Source organism: Somniosus microcephalus, chromosome 4 (genome assembly GCF_052327205.1).
Source record: "Somniosus microcephalus isolate GS21.2 chromosome 4, FLI_Smic_1.0, whole genome shotgun sequence".
Taxonomy (NCBI): Eukaryota; Metazoa; Chordata; class Chondrichthyes; order Squaliformes; family Somniosidae; genus Somniosus; species Somniosus microcephalus.
Window position 1 is genome coordinate 40,245,065 of NC_140990.1, and position 22,241 is coordinate 40,267,305.

Below are 22,241 nucleotides of genomic sequence, written 5' to 3' on the forward strand. Positions count from 1 at the left end.
ACCCAGTTCAGATCAAGATGAATTCAGTTTACAGAAGAATAGAGAGAAATATCACCCACAGTTGAGGGAGACAAAAGCAGCCATTAGAGAAGCTCAGAGATCTTTGGAAAAGAAGATGGTGCTCAATTGTGGTAATAATGGCAAAATCTTTCCCAATTCCGTCAGGAGGCAGAATCCCGTTAAAGATGGTTTCGGGCAGGAGTGGGCAATGATTTGGGCTGGAGGGCCACTTAACAAGTTGTGGTGAGCTGTTGAGGGCCGCACACCAATGTTGCCCCTAAGGTGCGTGGCTGCACGGTGGCGCAGCAATGGCAAGGCCCTGCGCAGGCCGCTCACCAGCTCCTGCTGCTGGGAGAGAAAACGCGCAGCACATTTAAAGGGACTGCGCACGTTGGTGAGAGCAAAGTGTTCAATTGGTGAATCGGAAACAGTCCGACTCTTAGTGTGGAGCTTCGCACCACTTCTACCCTCCCAATAATTTATCAACATCAATTCAGATAGTCCTCAGGTACTACCTTAAATACACAGAATGTGGTGTAAGATAGTAAAATCTGCCGTTACTAAATGAATGAAATGAGTGATCGATCGATCGATGGATTATATGTTAGACTGAAAGTCCACGTAGCTATTTGGCCGAGCAGCTCGAGTCTGTTGAAGCACAAGTAGCTCTTTGTGGACACTGTTTCTGCTTCAAAAAACTGAAGGACATCAGAAGTCATTAACGGAGACAGGCACAGCATGCCAGCTCAACAAATGGCACCAAAGAATGGTGGGATGTGGGTTTATGTCCATTCTCCCTCACACTGCAAATCCTTAATCTCCACTGGACTGTCGGGAAGAAAGAGGGGGTCAACAGAAAGTGAACATATCCCCACAAGGAAGTCCATTTGGAGGGTGAGACCCCACGGGTCACAGTAGAACGGCAGGGTCAGAGCAAGTTGCCCACCTGTTCCCTCAGCTGAGAATGCTTTGGTTATGTGCAGGGACTTAAAGAGAAAAAAACACACACAACAAAAAGTAAAAGGTAAAAGAAAACTTCAAAGGATTTGCTTAAAGTAAGAAAATACTGGCCCAGAAATTCGGGTCTCCACGGGTGAGTACGCACGGGGTACTCACCCATAAGCCCAATGGAAGTGCCGGTTTCGTGCATGCACTGCGCATGCGTGGGAAACCGGCACTTCTGTTCCCCTGAAAGAAGGGGTTAAGAGGTGGAACGCGTGCGCAGGAGAGGCTGCGCGTGCACATTGAACTTACGCTTATTTTGCAGGTTTTCCCGGGAGGGTAAGTCTCCAGAAGTTACACATATGAAAAGCAGGTGCAAGGCCTGCTTTTTACAAGGTAAGTGGTGAATTAATAAAAATTTAAACATTTTTTCCACAGGTTTATTATTTTTAAATACTTTAAAGAAAGGTAAGTTTATTGTTAGCCCCGTTAGATGCCGGGGGAAGGCCCTGAGAATCATTAAAGACGCGAGCCACCCCAGCCACAATCTCTTCACCCTGCTCCCGTCCGGTACGAGATACCGAAGCATACGGTCACGTACCAGCAGGTTTCGAAACAGCTTCTACCCCCAGGCCATAAGACTCATGAACGTATAATTTATTATTATTTATTACTGTTGTTTTATTTATTATTACTGTATTTCTATTGGTATTTTTATCATTGTTATACCATATTTATTCCAATGTTGGGAGGACTCATAAAAATCAACATTTCATTGTGCAGTACACATGTCTGCTGCATATATGACAAATAAAAAAATTGAATTGAATTGAAAATTATTTTTTTCCAAAATTTAAATTATTGTTTAAAATAGTTATTTCATGTAATGTATAGTTTATTTTAAAAATGTGATTAAAAAAACATTTATTTGAAGTTTTAGTGATCACAGAAATCACAGAAACCCCACAGTGCAGATAGAGGCCATTTCGGCCCATCGAGCCTGCACCGACACATATCCCACCCGATCCCCGTAACCCCTGCACCAACACATATCCCACCCTATCCCCGTAACCCCACGTATTTAATCCCCCTAACACTAAGGGTCAATTTATCATAGCCAATCAACCTAACCCGCACATCTTTGGACTGTGGGAGGAAACCGGAGCACCCGGAGGAAACCCACGCAAACACGGGGAGAATGTGCAAACTCCACACAGACAGTCACCCGAGGCCAGATTCGAACCCGGGTCCCTGGCGCTGTGAGACAACAGTGCTAACCACTATGCCACCGTGCTGCCCGCCGTGATGTTTTGGGGCTTATAGTATTTATAGGTTTGACAGGTCCTGTCAAACTTATGAATGAAGCATTCCCTACTGCCATTGACTCTCCATGGCCCACGTGATCCCAGGGGACACATCAAACTAACTGCGCCCTTGGGATATGCAAGCACTGCACGCCGGCAGTTGGAGGAGGCCCAGGATCGCAATTCCATGGGGGCCCACAGCTCAACGGCCGGCGCACAAGGTAAGTGCAGGTCGGGGGCTTGCACCCGCGGGAAGCCCCCGACCCGAATTTCTGGGCCAATATATTTGTAAAATAAATGCAGGTAGTTCTTTGGCTAAACTCTTACTTAGTCAAACAACCATATTCCAATATTGCAGCTTGCTGTTGATGATAATTAGAGATGTACTTTGTCGATAAATAGTGTACAAGGTTAAAAAGCAGAAAGCTTCCCATTTGGGGATTCGTGTTGCTGCGGAACTGCTCAGGCTGTTTCCATAGTTATTTTATTGTCCTTTTGGCCATTTTTAGCAGTTGTCCTTCGAGATCAGATATGCTGGGGGTAATTTGAATCTCCCCTACCTGACGGGATTGAATTTCCTGCTCGTTTTACACCTTCCCCGATTTTGCTCTCCAATGATTTCAGTCGAAAGTGAAATCGGGCGGGTGTAAAACAAGCGGCCGATCTAATCGCATTAGTTTCCTGCCGGGTGCGTGAGGTTAAAATCACCCCCTGCTGTTTCCAAACACAACCCAAGCAAATTTCTCCTGACAATAGTTTGGTTCTGATCCTTAATAATGTTCCAGCTACTCTTATCACCACAATTGCTTTAATTCTGACATTTGGCCTGTGATCTGACAGCAAAGCAGTGATCTCTTCACGTGCAGTGAGCAAATGGGAACAAACTGGAGGTCCATTGTGCAGGAAGAAGCCCAGACATGCGACGACCTTTTCTCTCATTTGAAGATGTGCATTGCTGAAGAGGATAAGACAGCTTGTAATGTGGAGGACAATCTAGTGTCAGGCAGTGTGCTTGGAGATGTCCAAATATTTATCATCATCCAGTCTAGTCCTCCACATTGAAAACTCTTGGAACATCTCGGATTTGTGAAACATTGAGGTTGATTTTATTGGAAATATCAGATTCAGCTCTGATTTGCAAACCTTTATTATCGCAATGCTCTTGCCATTGAGATGCATCAGTCAGCTGAATAAGGTAGATTTGATATTTTCAATAAATACAGGGTTCTGTTTCATATTTCCAAATATGATTGGCTTCCCAAGTCCATTAAACACCACAGATCAGATCATTCAGTCAGGCTCATTTTCAAAGAAAGGCTCAATTGCAACTGGCACATGGGCAAGAATGGAATGTCGATCCTTCTCTTGCAGCTGATCGGGGATCTTGGATGTGTTTGACGTTGCTGAGATTTAGACTTCTTGGGGCTGATTTTCATTCTGGGTGGACATCGGGCGAGCGGTGCGATGCTGCTGCCTGTCCAATGTTCTCAGCGAGAGGACCCAGCCATTTTGATGGCCGGGCCTCATCTGTGCAATATCCAGCTCCAACTGCTAAACCAGGGCTGACAGGGAGCTTGCAGATCGGAGGGCGGGGGGTGAGTGAAATGGGAAATCTGGCGGCTCCTCCATGGAACACAGCCAGACACATTGATGCAGCAAACGGCAGATTCCATTTGCCCGCCTCTGTTTGTGGTTGTGACTCCCCTGCTGCCTCGGAGACAATGACCCCGCCTCCTGACGTTACGTGGGCTGGGGTCAGGCTGGGTTCGGGCGCGGCAGATGTTCGGCCTCGAAGCCAGGCCTTGGCGGATTGAATCGATTTGTTTCTGCTGATGTTAATAACCCCGCTAATTGGGCTGGAGTTTAATATTCTAGAAATAAGTCAAATAAATCTGCTTTGTTTCAAACACACTTTGTATCAAGTCCTTGACATCTCTAAGGTAAGAGGAGGCTAATTGATATCCTGTTACCGACTGTTCCATTTTGGGCCTTTTCTCCTTTGTTAAAGACTTGTATTCATGCAGCACCTTTCACAACTTCAGGACATCCCAAAGTGCTTTACAGCCAATGAAGTACTTTTGAAGAGCAGTCACTGTTGTAATGTAGGAAATGCAGCAGCCAATTTGCGCACAGCAAGATCCCACAAACAGCCCTGTGATAATGACCAGATTGTCTGTTTCAGTGATGTTGGTTCAGAGAGAAACGTTGGCCAGGACTCCAGGGAGAACTCCCCTGCTCTTCGAAATAACATCATGGGATCTTTTACATTCACTTGAGAGGGCAGATGGAGCCTTGCTTGAACGTCTCGTCCGAAGACAGCACCTCTTTCAGTGCAGCGCTCCCTCAGTACAGCATTGGAGTGTCGGCCTAGATTGTGTTCTCAAGTCTCTGGAGGTGGACTTTATCCCACAACCTCCTGACTCAGAGACAAGAGAGAGAGAGGGAGAGAGAGAGAGAGAGAGTGCTCCCACTGAGACACAGAGAGAGAGAGAGAGTGCTCCCACTGAGACACAAATATCACCCAATCATTACTCTAGATTATTTCAGTTCTCATACCTTCAGTTACTCTCATGGACAAGTCCCAGCTCTCCATACCTTCCAGATTGCCTCGCCTAGCCTTGGTATCCAGGGGAGGTATTGGTAACACGCCCCTGTACCTGCCCTGGGAGTGTTTGATGGGTCAGTGTAGAGGGAGCTTTACTCTGCATCTAACCCGTGCTGTACCTGCCCTAGGAGTGTTGGATGGGACAGTGTAGATCAGGGGTTCTCAAACTTTTTGCTCTGAGGCCCCTCCTGTGTTATAAAAATTCCCCTGACCCCCTGTAACACAACACAAGTATTCATTGGCTGTAGAGCACTTTGGGACATCCTGAGATTACAGTAGCCTCTCTATAAATGCAAGTCTTTCCATTTCAAATCACTGCTTTATATTTTGAAATAAATAGTTATTTGACGATTAATTCTTTCAAAAGGCTTTCGATAAGGTCCCGCATGAGAGATTAACATGTAAAGTTAAGGCACATGGGATTGGGGGCAAGGTATTGACCTGGATAGAGAACTGGTTGGCAGACAGAAAGCAAAGAGTTGGAATAAACGGCTCTTTTTCCAAGTGGCAGGCAGTGACTAGTGGGGTACCGCAGGGATCGGTCCTAGGACCCCAGCTATTCACAATGTATATTAATGATCTGGACGAGGGAACGAGATGTAATATCTCCAAGTTGGCAGACGACACAAAGCTGGGTGGGTGTGTGTGCTGTGAGGAGGATGCTGAGAAATTCCAGGATGATTTGGACAGGTTGGGTGATTGGGCAAAAGCATGGCAGATGCAATATAATGTGGATAAATGTGAGGTTATCCACTTTGGTGTCAAAAACAGAAAGGCAGATTATTATCTGAATGGCAATAGATTGGGAGAAGGGGAAGTGCAACGAGACCTGGGTGTTCTTGTGCACCAGTCGCTGAAGGTAAGCATGCAGGTGCAGCAGGCGGTTAAGAAAGCAAATGGTATGTTGGCCTTCGTAGCGAGAGGGTTTGAGTACAGGAATAAGGATGTCTTGCTGCAGTTGTACAGGGCCTTGGTGAGACCGCACCTTGAGTATTGTGTGCAGTTTTGGTCGCCTTATCTGAGGAAGGATGTTCTTGCCATGGAAGGAGTGCAGCGAAGATTCACCAGGCTGATACCTGGGATGGCAGGAATGACGTATGAGGAGAGATTGGGTCGATTGGGCTTGTACTCACTGGAGTTTAGAAGAATGAGAGGGGATCTCATCGAAACTTATAAAATTCTAACAGGACTGGACAGACTAGATGCAGGAAGGATGTTCCCGATGGTCGGGGAGTCCAGAACCAGGGGTCACAGTCTAAGGATAAGGGGTATGCCATTTAGGACAGAAATGAGGAAGAATTTCTTCACCCAGAGAGTGGTGAACCTGTGGAATTCTCTGCCAAAGAAGGCAGTAGAGGCCAATTCATTAAATATATTCAAGAAGGAGTTAGATATATTTCTTAAGGCTAAAGGGATCAAGGGATATGGGGAGAAAGCAGGGACAGGGTACTGAGTTTGGATGATCAGCCAAGATCTCATTGAATGGCGGAACCATTATAAATCACTCCAACTTTATAAACCCTGCGGCGCGGCCTACCCGCAGTTTATTAATCGCCCGACCCAGCTCTCACCGACCTGCAGCTCCGACCGGCGACCGCACGAGGCTTTCTTGGTAAAGTCGGTGAGGGACACGTGACCCGGGCTCCTGATTGACGGGAGCTTCTGACCAATAGGGAGCGAGCGGGCTGGGGCTGGAGGAGCGAGCCAGCGGCGGGTCCTCCAACCAATCGGGGAGCCCGAGGGGCGGGACTAGCGCCGGCTGATTGTCTGATCCGCAGGGCAGCGAGTTTCTCCAGTCCCTTGTTCAGGGCCTGGGGCCAGGGGAGGCTGTGGGCCTTTATTCCCCTTATTGGACACAAGGCTCTTAGTCTCACAACACACTGGCTCAGATTTTAATAGAGACTTTTTAAATTCATGAATAAAAGCAAATAAACCCCGTGGAACAAAATATTTAATATTTGGGAGTAAAAATACTGTTATTTTTCCTCTGTGAAATTTGTTCGTTTCAGACAATAACAACAACTTGCATTTATATAACATCTTTAATGTAGTAAAATGTCCCAACGCGCTTCACGTTATAAAACAAAAATTGACACCGGGTACAAACCAAGCATATTCCCATAAGGAGGAAAGATGGGGCGTCCAAAGCTCGAGCTCCCTGGATGACAAAGGACATCGAGGTTAGAATAAAACAGAAAAAGGAGGTTTACGACAAATGTCAGATACAGAATACAGTCAAAAACCAGGAGAATACAGTGAGTGCGGAGGAAATTGAAAAAGGATATATGAAAGAAAGACTTGCATTTATATAGCGCCTTTCACGACCACCAGACATGTCAAAGCTCTTTACAGCCAATGAAGCACTTTTGAAGTGGAGTCACTGTTGTAATGTGGGAAACATGGCAACCAATTTCTGCTCAGCAAGCTCCCACAAACAACAATGTGATATAACCAGATAATCTGTTTTTGTTATGTTGGTTGAGAGATAAATATTGGCCAGGACACCGGGGATAACTCCCCCACTCTTCTTCAAAATAGTGCCATGGGATCTTTTACATCCACCTGAGAGAGCAGACGGGGCCTCAGTTTAAAGTCTCATCAGAAAGACGGCACCTCCAACAGTGCAGCATTCCCTCAGCACTGCACTGGAGTGTCAGCCTAGCTTTATGTGTTCAAGTCCCTGGAGTGGGACTAGAACCCACAACCTTCTGACTCAGAGGCGAGTGTGCTACCCACTGAGCCACAGCTGACACAAGGGAGAGAATACGAGAAAAGATTAGTGGGTAACGTAAAAGGGAACCCAAAAATCTTTTGTAAACTTATCAAAAGTAAAAGGAGAGTTAACGGAATGGTGGGGCCGATTAGGGACCAAATAGGAGCTCATCATACGGAGGCAGAGAGCGTGGCTGAGGTACTGAATGAATACTTAGCATCTGTCTTCACAAAAGAACAGGATGAAGTTAAAAAATAACAACAGAGAATGCTGGAAAAACTCAGCAGGTCAGGCAACATCCGTGGAGAGAAATTTGAGTTGACGTTTCGGGTTGAAACCCTTCTTCAAAACTGGAAAGAAAATAAAAAGATCGAAGGCAAAGCTGCGATCGAACAAAAGAAGAAAAAGAGACAATAAAAGGTATGCGAAGCCAGATGAGATGGTTTTGAAGAAGGGTTCGACCCGAAACATCAACTCAAATTTCTCTCCATGGATGTTGCCTGACCTGCTGAGTTTTTCCAGCATTTTCTGTTGTTATTTCAGATGAGATGGTAATGGGCCCGTGGAGACAAAAGGCAGCTGAGATTAGGTGTGAAGTGTACTGGCAGGATAAGGACAGCTGCCAGGTGAGAGAGAGAAACAAAAGGAAAGGAGGGGGGGGGGCGGAGAAAAAAAAGGACCCAAAACAAATGGGTGGAAAAAATTATAAGTAAAAAAGTAATAGGAGCCGAGGTTATGATCTGAAATTGTTGAACTCGATATTGAGTCCGGAAGGCTGCAAAGTGCCTAATTGAAAGATGATTTGCTGTTCCTCGAGTTTACGTTGAGCTTCCGTGGAACAATACAAGAGGCCAAGGACGGTGAGGTCCGAGTGGGAATGGAGCGGTGAATTAAAATGACAGGCGACCGGAAGCTCGGGGTCACCCTTACGGACTGAACGGAGGTGTTCCGCAAAGCGGTCACCCAATCTGCGTTTGGTCTCCCCAATGTAGAGGAGACCACATCGTGAGCAGCGAATACAGTATACTAGATTGCAAGAAGTACAAGTAAATCGCTGTTTCACCTGGAAGGGGTGTTTGGGGCCCTGGACAGTGGGAAGGGGGGAGGTATAGGGGCAGGTGTTACATCTCCTGCGCTTGCACGGGAAGGTGCCAGGGGAAGGGGAAGGGCAGTGGGGGTGATAGAGGATAGAAAGGAGGTGTTAAATAGGTTGTCACTCAAAGTTAACAAGTCACCCGGTCCAGTTGTGATGCATCCTAGATTGCTGAGGGAAGCTAGGGTGGAGTTAGCAGAAGCTCCGACCACAATCTTTCAATCTCCCTCAGATATATGGGAGTGGTGCCAGAGGACTGGAGGATTGCAAATGTTACACCCTATTTAAAAAGAGGAGAGGGATAAACCTGGTAACTACAGGCCAATCAGTCTAATGTCAGTGGTGGGTGAACAACTAGAGACCTTTGTCAAGGACAAAATTAATTCTCACTTGGAGAAGCATGGGTTAATAAGGGACAGCCAGTATGGATTTGTTAAAGGTAAATCGTGTCTGACTAAACTGATTGAGTTCTTTGATGAAGTAACAGAGGGTTGATGAAGGTAGTGCAGTAGATGTTGTATATATGGACTTTCAAAAGGCATTTGATAAAGTACCACATAAGAGACTTATTCGGAAAATAGAAGCACAGGGAATTAAAGGGCTGATGGTAATTTGGGTATAATTGGCTAAGGGAGAGGAGGCAGTGAGCAGTGCTGAGGGATGTTTTTCTGACTGGAGGGAAGTATGCAGTGGGTTCCCCCAGGGGTAGGGATTAGGACCATTGCTTTTCTTGTTATATATAACTGACCTGGACTTGGGTATAGGTGTACAAGTTTGAAGTTTACGGATGATACAAAACTTGGCAACGTAGTAAATAGTGAGCACAGTAGTAGCAGACTTCAGAAGGACAGAGACAGACTGTGAAATGAGCAGACACAAGGCAGATGAAATTAAATGAGGATAAGTGTGAAGTGATGCACTTTGGGAGAAACAACAGGGAGAGGCCGTATAATCTAAATGGGACTATTTTGAGGGGGTGCAAGAGAAGAGGGACCTGGGGGTCCATATTCACAAATCTTTGAAAGTGCCACGGCAAGTTGGTGAGGCGGTTCAGAAAGCGTATGGCATACATGGCTTTGCAAATAGGGCCATTGAATACAAAAACAAGGAAGTTACACTAAACCTTTACAAATCACTAGGAACATAGGACAGGAGGAGGCCATTCAGCCCCTCGAGCCTGTTCCTCCATTCAATGAGGTCATGGCTGATCTGCGACCTAACTCCATACACCTGCCTTTGGCCCATATCCCTTAATGCCTTTGCAGAAGAGAGTTCCAAGCTTCTACCACCCTTTGTGTGTAGGAGTGTTTCCTAATTTCACTCCTGAAAGGTCTGGCTCTAATTTTTAGACTATGCACCCCAGTCCTAGAATCCCCAACTAGCAGAAATAGCTTCTATCTACCCTATCTGTTCCCCTTAATATCCTGAAAACTTTGATCAGATCACCCCTTAACCTTCTACATTCTAGGGAATACAACCCTAATTTGTGTAATCTCTCCTCGTAACTTAACCCTTGAAGTCCGGGTATCATTCTGGTAAACCTACGCTGCACTCCCTCCAAGGCCAATATATCCTTCCTAAGGTGTGGTGCCCAGAACTGCTCACAGTACTCCAGGTGTGGTTTAACCAGGGTTCTGTACAGCTGCAGGTTTTTGGCCTCAGCTGGAGTCTTGTGTACAGTTCTGGGCACCACACTTTAGGAAGGATGTCAAGGCCTTGGAGAGGATGCAGAGGAGGTTGACCAGGATGGTACCAGGGATGAGGGACTTCAGTTATGTGGAGAGATTGGAGAAGCTGGGATTGTTATAAAATTCTAACAGGACTGGACAGACTAGATGCAGGAAGGATGTTCCCGATGATCGGGGAGTCCAGAACCAGGGGTCACAGTCTAAGGATAAGGGGTAAGCCATTTAGGACAGAGGTGAGGAGGAATTTCTTCACCCAGAGAGTGGTGAACCTGTGGAATTCTCTACCACAGAAGGCAGTAGAGGCCAATTCATTAAATATATTCAAGGAGCTAGATATATTTCTTAAGGCTAAAGGGATCAAGGGATATGGGGAGAAGGCAGGGACAGGGTACTGAATTTGGATGATCAGCCATGATCTCATTGAATGTCGGAGCAGGCTCGAGGGGCCGAATGGCCTACTCCTGCTCCAATCTCCGATGCTTCTGTGTTCCCCTTAGAGCAGAGAAGGTTAAGAGGAGACCTAATAGAGGTGTTCAAAATGATGAGGGGGTTTGATCGAACAAGTAGGGAGAAACTTTTCACTCTGGCAAGTGGGTTGGTAACCAAAGGTCACAGATTTAAAATAGTTGCTAAAAGAACTAGAGGGAAATGAGGAGAATTGTTTTCACACAGAGGGTTGTTAAGATCTGGAAGGATGCTGGAATCAGGTTCCACAGGAACTTTCAAACGGTAATTGGACATGTACTTGAAGAGGACTAGTTTGCAGAGTTCTGGGGATAAAGCTGGGGTTTGGGACTAAATTGGACAGCTCTTTCAAAGAGCCGGCACAGACACGATGGGCCGAATCACCTCCTTCTGTGCTGTTAGATTCTATGATCAGTGTGAACATAGAAACATAGACGATAGGAGCAGGAGTAGGCCATTCGGCCCCTCGAGCCTGCTCCACCATTCAATGAGATCATGGCTGATCATCCAAATTCAGTACCCTGTCCCTGCCTTCTCCCCATACCCCTTGATCCCTTTAGCCTTAAGAAATATATCCAACTGAATATATTTAATGAACTGGCCTCCACCGCCCTCTGTGGCAGAGAATTCCACATGTTCACCACTCTCTGGGTGAAGAAATTCCTCCTCATTTCAGTCCTAAATGGCTTACCCCTTATCCTTAGACTGTGACCCCTGGTTCTGGACTCCCCGGCCATCAGAAACATCCTTCCTACATCTAGTCTGTCCAGACGTGACAGAATTTTATAGGTTTCGATGAGATCCCCTCTCAATCTTCGAAACTCCAGTGAGTATAAGCCCAATCGACACAATCTCTCCTCAACACGCTGGTGTCCCTTAAGGCTCTTCGAGCTTTTAAAGCTCTTCCCACAGTCAGAACATTTAAAGGGTCTCTCGTCAGTGTGAACAAGCTGGTGTGACAGGAGGTTGGATGAATGAGTGAATCCCTTCCCACACACAGAGCAGGTGAATGGCCTCTCCCCAGTGTGTAGGTGTTGGTGTCCCTTCAGCTCCCCGTAGCTTTTAAAGATCTTTCCACAGTCAGAACATTTAAAGGGTCTCTCGTCAGTGTGAACTCGCCGATGTACCAGCAGGTGGGATGATTGAGTGAATCCCTTCCCACACACGGAGCAGGTGAATGGTCTCTCTCCAGTGTGAACTCGCTGATGTAGCAGCAGGTGGGATGAATGAGTGAATCCCTTCCCACACATGGAGCAGGTGAATGGTCTCTCTCCAGTGTGAACTCGCTGATGTGCCAGCAGGTTGGATGAATGAGTGAATCCCTTCCCACACACGGAGCAGGTGAATGGTCTCTCTCCAGTGTGAACTCGCTGATGTAGCAGCAGGTGGGATGAATGAGTGAATCCCTTCCCACACATGGAGCAGGTGAATGGTCTCTCTCCAGTGTGAACTCGCTGATGTGCCAGCAGGTTGGATGAATGAGTGAATCCCTTCTCACACACGGAGCAGGTGAACGGCCTCTCCACAGTGTGTAGGTGTTGGTGTCGCTTCAGCTCCTGGGAGCTTTTAAAGCTCTTCCCACAGTCAGAACATTTAAAGGGTCTCTCGTCAGTGTGAAGTCGCAGGTGTACCAGCAGGTGGGATGATTCAGTGAATCCCTTCCCACATTCAGAGCAGATGAATATCCTCTCCCCAGTGTGGAGGCGCTGGTGTTGCTTAAGCTCCCGGGGGCTTTTAAAACTCTTCCCACACTCCGAACATTTAAAGGGTCTCTCCCCAGTGTGAAGTCGCTGGTGCCACTTCAGCTCCCCAGAGCTTTTAAAGCTCTTCCCACAGTCGAACATTTAAAGGGTCTCTCGTCAGTGTGAACTCGCTGGTGTACCAGCAGGTTGTAGGGCTGAGTGAATCCCTTCCCACACACGGAGCAGGTGAACGTCCTCTCCCCAGTGTGAACTCGCTGATGTGCCAGCAGGTGTGATGACTGAGTGAATCCCTTCCCACACACGGAGCAGGTGAACGGCCTCTCCCCAGTGTGTAGGTGTTGTTGTCTCTTCAGCTCCCCGGAGCTTTTAAAGCTCTTCCCACAGTCAGAACAGTTAAAGGGTCTCTCGTCAGTGTGATCAAGCTGGTGTGTCTGCAGTTTGGATGACTGAGTGAATCCCTTCCCACATTCAGAGCAGATGAATATCCTCTCCCCAGTGTGGAGGCGCTGGTGTTGCTTGAGCTCCCAGGGGATTTTAAAACTCTTCTCACATTCAGAACATTTAAAGGGTCTCTCGTTAGTGTGAACTCGCTGGTGTCCCTTCAGCTCCCCGGAGCTTTTAAAGCTCTTCCCACAGTCAGGACAATTAAACGGCCTCTCATCAGTGTGAGCTCGCTGGTGTTGCTTCAGATACTGGGGGCTTTAAAGCTCTTCCCACAGTTAGGACACTGAAATGGTCTCTCATCTGTGTGAACAAGCTGGTGTCCCTTCAGTTCCCCGGGGCTTTTAAAGCTTTTCCCACAGTCAGAACAGTTAAACGGTCTCTCCCCAGTGTGAACTCTCTGGTGTGTTTGCAGGTGGGATGAACAAACAAATCCCTTTCCACACACGGAGCAGGTGAACGGACTGTCCCTGGTATGACTGCGCCGTTGAACTTCCAATGCAGATGGGGAACGGAAGCCCTTCCCGCCATCCCCACCTTTACCCGGTTTCGCCCCGGTGTGACGGTGCATGTGTCTCACCAGGTCAGGCGATCGGCTGAATCCGCGTCCACACACCGAACACGTGTGCGGTTTGTCATCGCTGCGATCGCTGCTTTCTCCTTCCATGTGCAAAGGCCGATGATATTCAGGTCCTGATGAATCGAGCGACTTTGTCAGATCTTGACGTGATGTTTGGTCTGAGTTTCCCGCCTGTAACTGCTCCACTTCTATATCCCTGTAAATTGAATTCAGAAAACGATCAGAGGCAAACTGTTGTTTAATTTTCCCCTTTCTGAACTCAGGGGCAGTGAAGCTGATTTTCAGGCCCCAGCTGCTGCACAGGTTAGTTGAAAGGATCAGCAGTAATGGCGGCTGTAATACCCACAAGCCCCCGCGCTCCAGAAAGCGCTCTGTTGACGCTGAGTCCCGCGCATGTGCTCATGGCCCCCGCGCTCTCCCTCCTGCTCCACAATCGCCCGTCCCGATCGGTCCACAACGCGCATGCTCAGCACACAAGACCCCGCGGTTGGAACACTGGGCGTGCAGGCGGAGCCGCAACATCTGGTACGCGTGCGTGGCTCAGGTGGGGGCGAGTCGGTGTTTCGCCTCAGTCGCCAGGGAGGTGCGCATGCGCAGGACGACCCAACATTCTTCCTGTCAGCAATCACCCCCTCGTTTCTTTAATAAAAACAGAAACTGCTGGAAATACTCAGCAGATCAGGCAGCATCTGTGGAGAGAGAAACAGAGTTAACGTTTCAGGTCAATGACCTTTCGTCAGAACTGCTTGTTCTTTAGTGTCAGCTGTGACTCAGTTGGTAGCACTCTCGCCTCTGAGTCAGAAAGTTGTGGGTTCAAGTCCCACTCCAGAAACTTGAACATAGAAATCTAGGCTGACACTCCAGTGCAGTGCTGAGGGAGTGCTGCACTGTCGGAGGTGCTGCTTTTTTGATGAGGCATTAAACTGAGGCCCTGTCTGCTCTCTCAGGTGGATATAAAAGATCCCATGGCACTATTTCGAGAAAGATAGGCTTCCATTTATATAGTGCCTTTCATGACCAGCAGATGTCTTCAAGTGCTTTACAGCCAATGAGGTACTTTTGGAGTGTAGTCACTGTTGTAATGTGGGAAAGAGCAGGGGAATTATCCCCGGTGTCCTAGTCAATGTTTATCCCTCAATTAATACAACAAAAAGATAGATTATCTGGTCATTATCACATTGCTGTTTGTGGGAGCTTGCTGTGCGCTTATTGACATCCGCGGTTCTTACATTACAACAGTGACTACACTTCAAAAAGTACTTCATTGAATGTAAAGCGCTTTGGGACGTCCGGTGGTGGTGAAAGGCGCTATATAAATGCAAGTCTTTCTTCACCGGTCTCACCAGCGACCTCTTCTGGCTGTTGGTTGATTGACATTACAAGAGGATTTGAGTACAGGATAAAGAAGTCTTACTCCAATTATATAGGGCCTTGGTGAGACCACACCTGGAGTACTGTGTACAATTTTGGTCTCCTTACCTAAGGAAGGATATACTTGCCATAGAGGGAGTGCAACGAAGGTTCACGAGATTGATTCCTGGGATGGCGGGACTGTCAGGTGGTAGCGAGTAAACGGGGAATTATAGACCGGTGAGCCTGACATCGGCAGTGGGGAAAATGCTCGAGTCCATTATAAAAGATGTAATAGCAGAACACTTGGAAAACAGTGACAGGATCGGACAAAGTCAACATGGATTTACAAAAGGTAAATCATGCTTGACTAATCTACTGGAATGTTTTGAGGATGTAACTGGTGAAATAGATAAGGGTGAACCAGTGGATGTGGTGTATTTGGACTTTCGGAAGGCTTTCGATAAGGTCCCGCATAAGAGATTAGCATGTAAAGTTAAGGCACATGGGATTGGGGGCAAGGTACTGACTTGGATAGAGAACTGGTTGGCAGACAGGAAGCAAAGAGTTGGAATAAACGGGTCTTTTTCCGAGTGGCAGGCAGTGACTACTGGGGTACCACAGGGACCGGTCCTAGGACCCCAGCTATTCACAATATGTATTAATGATCTAGACGAGGAAACTAGATGTAATATCTCCAAGTTTGCAGACGACACAAAGCTGGGTGGGCGTGTGTGCTGTGAGGAGGTTGCCGAGAAACTCCAGTATAATTTGGACAGGTTGGGTGATTGGGCAGATGCATGGCAGATGCAGCATAATGTGGATAAATGCGAGGTTATCCACTTTGGTGGCAAAAACAGGAAGACAGATTATCTGAACGGCAATAGATTGGGAGAAGGGGAAGTGCAACGAGACCGTGGGACCTTGTGCACCAGTCGCTGACGGTAAGCATGCAGGTGCAGCAGGCGGTTAAGAAGGCAAATGGTATGCTGGCCTTCATAGCGAGAGGATTTGAGTACAGGAGCAAGGATGTCTTGCTGCAGTTGTACAGGGCCTTGGTGAGACCACACCTTGAGTATTGTGTGCAGTTTTGGTCGCCTTATCTGAGGAACGATGTTCTTGCCATGGAGGGAGTGCAGCGAAGATTCACCAGACTGATACCTGGGATGGCAGGAATGACATATGAGGAGAGATTGGGTCGATTGGGCTTATACTCACTGGAGTTTCGAAGAATGAGAGGGGATCTCATTGAAACTTATAAAATTCTAACAGGACTAGACAGACTAGGTGCAGAAAGGATGTTCCCGATGGCGGGGGAGTCTAATGATAAGGGGTAAGCCATTTAGGACAGAGATGACAGCGAGGCCCGAGAGCAGTCGGAGCACGGAGCCTGGGAGGTGAGGAGCCCGGTATAAAAACCGGAGAGCAGCGAGGTCCGAGAGCAGTCGGAGCACGGAGCCTGGGAGGTGAGGAGCCCGGTATAAAAACCGGAGAGCAGCGAGGCCCGAGAGCAGTCGGAGCACGGAGCCTGGGAGGTGAGGAGCCCGGTATAAAAACCGGAGAGCAGCGAGGCCCGAGAGCAGTCGGAGCACGGAGCCTGGGAGGTGAGGAGCCCGGTATAAAAACCGGAGAGCAGCGAGGCCCGAGAGCAGTCGGAGCACGGAGCCTGGGAGGTGAGGAGCCCGGTATAAAAACCGGAGAGCAGCGAGGCCCGAGAGCAGTCGGAGCACGGAGCCTGGGAGGTGAGGAGCCCGGTATAAAAACCGGAGAGCAGCGAGGCCCGAGAACAGTCGGAGCACGGAGCCTGGGAGGTGAGGAGCCCGGTATAAAAACCGGAGAGCAGCGAGGCTCGAGAGCAGTCGGAGCATGGAGCCTGGGAGGTGAGGAGCCCGGTATAAAAACCGGAGAGCAGTGAGGCCCGAGAGCAGTCGGAGCACGGAGCCTGGGAGGTGAGGAGCCCGGTATAAAAACCGGAGAGCAGCGAGGCCCGAGAGCAGTCGGAGCATGGAGCCTGGGAGGTGAGGAGCCCGGTATAAAAACCGGAAAGCAGTGAGGCCCGAGAGCAGTCGGAGCACGGAGCCTGGGAGGTGAGGAGCCCGGTATAAAAACCGGAGAGCAGCGAGGCATACCAACTCAGCAGCGGGGAGAGAGGTAAAAAGTAATCAGAGTGTGACGTCACCAGGGAGCAGGTAGGTGATTGGTTGGTGAGTATTTCTCTCTTTTCAATACAAGCTTGACTTCTGTGGTGTTAAATTTCTAGGGTCTCTGGTGTAGTGGGGACAGTTTGTAAATAAAGCGCCCTAGAGTATACCTGTAACTGGGGTATTGAATAAATTTTTTAATTAATTAAAGGAGTAAGTCATGGCAGGAGAGTTCAGACCCGTGTTCTGCTCCTCTTGCTCCATGTGGGAAGTCAGGGACGCTGCCAGTGTACCTGACGACCATGTGTGCGGGAAATGCATCCAGCTGCAGCTACTTGTAGACCGCATTGCGGCGCTCGAGCTGCGGGTGGATGAATTTTGGAGCATGCGCGATGCTGAGAGGGTCATGGATAGCACGTTTAGCGAGTTGTTCACGCCTCAGGGTAGGGCTGCACAGGGGGTGACCATCAGGCGGAGCAACAGAGGCAGGCAGGAAGTGCAGGGAACCCCTGCGGACATCCCCCTTTCAAACAGGTATACCAAGTTGGATACTGTTGAGGGGGATGACTCACCAGGGGAAGGCAGCAGCAGCCAGCTTCCTGGCACCAGGGACGCTTCTGCTGCTCAGGAAGGGAGGAAAAAGAGTGGGAGAGCAATAGTGGTAGGGGATTCTATCGTAAGGGGAACAGATAGGCGTTTCTGTGGCCGCAAACGTGACTCCAGGATGGTTTGTTGCCTCCCTGGGGCCAGGGTCTGGGATGTCACTGAGCGGCTACAGGGCATTCTTAAGGGGGAGGGTGAGCAGGCAGAGGTCGTGGTCCACATTGGGACCAACGACATAGGAAGGAAGGGGGATGAGGTCCTGCATCAAGAATTTAGGGAGCTAGGTAACAGATTAAAGAGCAGGACCTCGAAGGTTGTAATCTCTGGATTACTCCCAGTGCCACGTGCTAGTAAGTATAGGAATGGGAGGATAGAGCAGATGAATGCGTGGCTAAAGAGTTGGTGTAGGGGGGAGGGTTTTACTTTCCTGGATCACTGGGCCTGCTTCTGGGAAAGGTGGGACTTGTACAAGTTGGACGGGTTGCACCTGAACCAGAGCGGGACAAATATCCTTGCGGGGAGGTTTGCTAGCACTGTTGGGGGGGGTTTAAACTAACTTGGCAGGGGGATGGGATACAGAGGGGAGCTGAAATAGGGGGTGATGTGCTGCCAATTATAGAGAAAAAAACAAGTCAGCTTGGTAGACAGGGCAAATATATAAGGGCAAGGCTGGATGGCATCTATTTTAATGCAAGGAGTCTTGCAAATAAGGTGGATGAACTGAAGGTGTTGATAAACACATGGGAGTATGATATTGTTGCTATCACGGAGACATGGTTGAGGGAGGGGCAAGACTGGCAGCTCAATATTCCGGGGTACAGAATCTTCAGGCGAGACAGAGGGGGAGGTATAAGAGGAGGGGGTGTCACAATATTAATTAAGGAGTCAATTACTGCAGTAAGGAGGGATGATATATTAGCAGGTTCCTCTAATGAGGCCATATGGGTGGAGCTTAAAAACAAAAAGGGGGCAAGCACTTTGCTGGGAGTGTACTATAGGCCTCCAAACAGTCAGGGGGAGATAGAGGAACAGATATGTAGGCAAATCTCAGAGAAATGTGCAAATAATAGGGTAATAATAATGGGGGATTTCAACTTCCCCAATATTAACTGGGATAGTCAGAGTGTGAAAGGCTCAGAGGGTGTAGAATTCTTAAAGTGCATCCAGGAGAGCTTTTTGAGCCAGCATGTAGAAAGTCCTACAAGAGAGGGGGCGGTACTGGACCTAATTCTAGGGAATGTGGCCGGCCAAGTGGAAAAAGTGCTAGTAGGTGAGCACTTTGGTGATAGTGACCATAATATGGTAAGATTTAAGGTGGTCATGGAAAAGGACAGGGATGGGCCGGAAATAAAGGTTCTAAATTGGGGGAAGGCCGATTTTAATAGGATAAGGCAGGATCTGGCCAAAATGGACTGGGATCAGCTACTTGTAGGAAAATCCGCATCGGAGCAATGGGAGGCTTTCAGAAGGGAGATTGAGATCATACAATGGCAACATGTTCCCGTAAAGGTCAAGGGTGGTTCCAAAAACCACAGGGAACCTTGGATGTCAGGGGATATACGATAATGGATTAGGAAAAAAAGGAGGGCTTTTGGTAGATACAAAAGGCTAAAGACGGAGGAAGCCCTAGAGGAGTACAAAAAGTGCAGGGGGATACTTAAAAAAGAAATTAGGAGATCAAGGAGGGGCCATGAAATAACACTGGCGAGCAAAATAAAGGAAAATCCTAAGATGTTTTATAAGTATATTAAGGGTAAGAGGATAACTAGGGAAAAAATAGGACCAATTAGGGACAAAAGTGGCAATCTGTGTGTGGAGCCGGAAGATGTAGGAGGGGTTCTAAATGAATTTTTTGCATCTGTTTTCACTATGGAGAAGGACGATGTAGACATAGAAATAGGGCGGGGGGACTGTGATATGCTCGAACATATTAACATCGAGAGGGAGGAGGTATTGGCGGTTTTAGCTGGCCTAAAAATGGATAAATCCCCAGGCCTGGATGAAATGTATCCCAGGCTGCTATGTGAGGCAAAGGAAGAGATTGCGGGGGCTCTAACACATATATTCAGGACCTCTCTGGCCACAGGGGATGTGCCAGAGGACTGGAGAACCGCTAATGTAGTACCATTATTCAAGAAGGGTAGTAGGGAAAAACCGGGGAACTACAGGCCAGTGAGCCCAACATCAGTGGTAGGAAAATTATTGGAAAAAATTCTGAGGGACAAAATTTGTCTCCACTTGGAGAGGCAAGGATTAATCAGGGGTAGTCAACATGGCTTTTTTCAAGGGAAGATCATGTCTGACTAATTTGATTGAATTTTTTGAGGGGGTGACTAGGTGTGTGGATGAGGGTAACGCAGTGGATGTGGTATACATGGATTTCAGTAAGGCCTTCGATAAAGTCCCGCACAGGAGACTGGTCAAGAAGGTAAGCGCCCATGGAATCCAGGGTGCCTTGGCACATTGGATACAAAACTGGCTTAGTGGCAGAAGGCAGAGGGTGATGGTCGAAGGTTGTTTTTGTGACTGGAAGCCTGTGGCCAGTGGGGTACCACAGGGATTGGTGCTGGGTCCCTTGCTGTTTGTGGTCTACATTAATGACTTGGATATGAATGTAAAAGGTATGATCAGTAAGTTCGCGGTTGATACAAAAATTGGTAGGGTGGTAAATAGCGAGGAGGGTAGCCTCAGTCTGCAGGACGATATAGATGGGTTGGTCAGATGGGCGGAACAGTGGCAAATGGAATTTAACCCGGAAAAGTGCGAGGTGATGCACTTTGGGGGGACTAACAAGGCAAGGGAATACACAATGAATGGAAAGACCCTAGGCAAGACGGAGGGTCAGAGGGATCTGGGTGTGCAAGTACACAGATCCCTGAAGGCGGCGGAACAGGTGGATAAGGTGGCAAAAAAGGCATATGGGATACTTGCCTTCATTAGCCGAGGCATTGAATATAAGAGCAAGGAGGTTATGATGGAGCTGTATGAAACACTGGTTAGGCCACAGCTGGAATACTGTGTGCAGTTCTGGTCGCCACACTACAGGAAGGATGTGATCGCGTTAGAGAGGGTGCAGAGGAGGTTCACCAGGATGTTACCAGGGCTGGAGCGCTTCAGCTATGAAGAGAGACTGGGCAGATTGGGTTTGTTTTCCTTGGAGCAGAGGAGGCTGAGGGGGGACATGATTGAGGTGTACAAAATTATGAGGGGCATAGATAGGATGGATGCTGAGGAGCTTTTTCCCTTAGTAGAGGGGTCAATAACTAGGGGGCATCGATTCAAGGTAAAGGGCGGGAGGTTTAGAGGGGATTTGAGAAAGAACTTTTTCACCCAGAGGGTGGTTGGAGTCTGGAACTCACTGCCTGAAAGGGTTGTGGAGGCAGAAACCCTCACAACATTCATGAAGCATTTGGATGTGCACTTGAAATGCCGTAGCATACAAGGCTACGGACCAAATGCTGGAATATGGGATTAGATTAGACAGGGTTTGATGGCCGGCGCGGGCACGATGGGCCGAAGGGCCTCTTTCTGTGCTGTATTACTCTATGACTCTATGAGGAAGAATTTCTTTAGCCAGAGAGTGGTGAACCTGTGGAATTCTCTACCACAGAAGGCAGTTGAGGCCAATTCATTAAATATATTCAAGAAGGAGTTAGATATATTTCTTGAGGCTAAAGGGATCTTCTATGTTTCTATGTCGTATGAGAAGAGATTGAGTAAACTAGGCCTGTATTCTCTTGAATTCAGAAGAATGAGAGGGGATCTCATTGAAGCATACAAAATTATTACAGGACTTGATAGGGTGGATGCTGGGAGAATGTTTCCCTTGGCTGGGGAGTCGAGAACCAGGGGCCACAGCCTCAGGATAAAGGGTCGGCCATTCAGGACTGAGATGAGAAGACATTTCTTCACACAGAGGGTGGTGAATCTTTGGAATTCTCTACCCCAGAGGGCTGTGGAGGCTCAGTCATTGGGTATATTCACAACAGAAGTCCATAGATTCCTGACCAGTAAGGGCATCAAGGGATGTGGCGATAGGGCCGGTGAATGGAGTTGAGGTGATGATCAGCCATGATCTCATTGAATGGTGGAGCAGGCTCGAGGGGCCGAATGGCCACTCCTGCTCCAACTGGGGACAGCGAGAGTCCGCGCATGCGCACACGGGACGGCGGTTTGCGCCGAGTCCGGCACAGCGACCCCTCCCGGTTACCAAGGGTAATAACCGCGCATGCCCAGAGGACACCAACCCCCTCCCCCACTCGGAGCTACGCCTGCGCACTCAGAACCTGTTGGACGGTGTCGGCGCGGGGCATACCGGGAAAGGCCTTGGTGTCGGTTACAGAGTCGCGATCGGTGACGCAAAGTGAGTTTTTTCCGGTCCGATTGGGTGGAGAATCGTGCGGGGTGGATCGAGAGAGAATAAAGAGAAATAGAAAAACCTGAGAGTCCGCGAGACCCCGGACCGAGCGGCGTCAGTTAGACTGAACACGTGATCTCAGCGGGGACACGTGACCCGGGCCCACGGCCTGATTGACGGGAGCTTCCCACCAATAGGGAGCGAGCCGGCGGCGGATCCTCCAACCAATCGGGGAGCCCGAGGGGCGGGACTAGCG

General features: G+C 48.4%; 1 pseudogene; it reads right to left on the reverse strand.

The window, feature by feature from the left end:
* LOC147118695 (uncharacterized) overlaps positions 1 to 14,056 on the reverse strand; it is a 35,270-nt pseudogene extending 21,214 nt beyond the window's left edge.
* Positions 14,057 to 22,241: the final 8,185 nt, after the last annotated feature.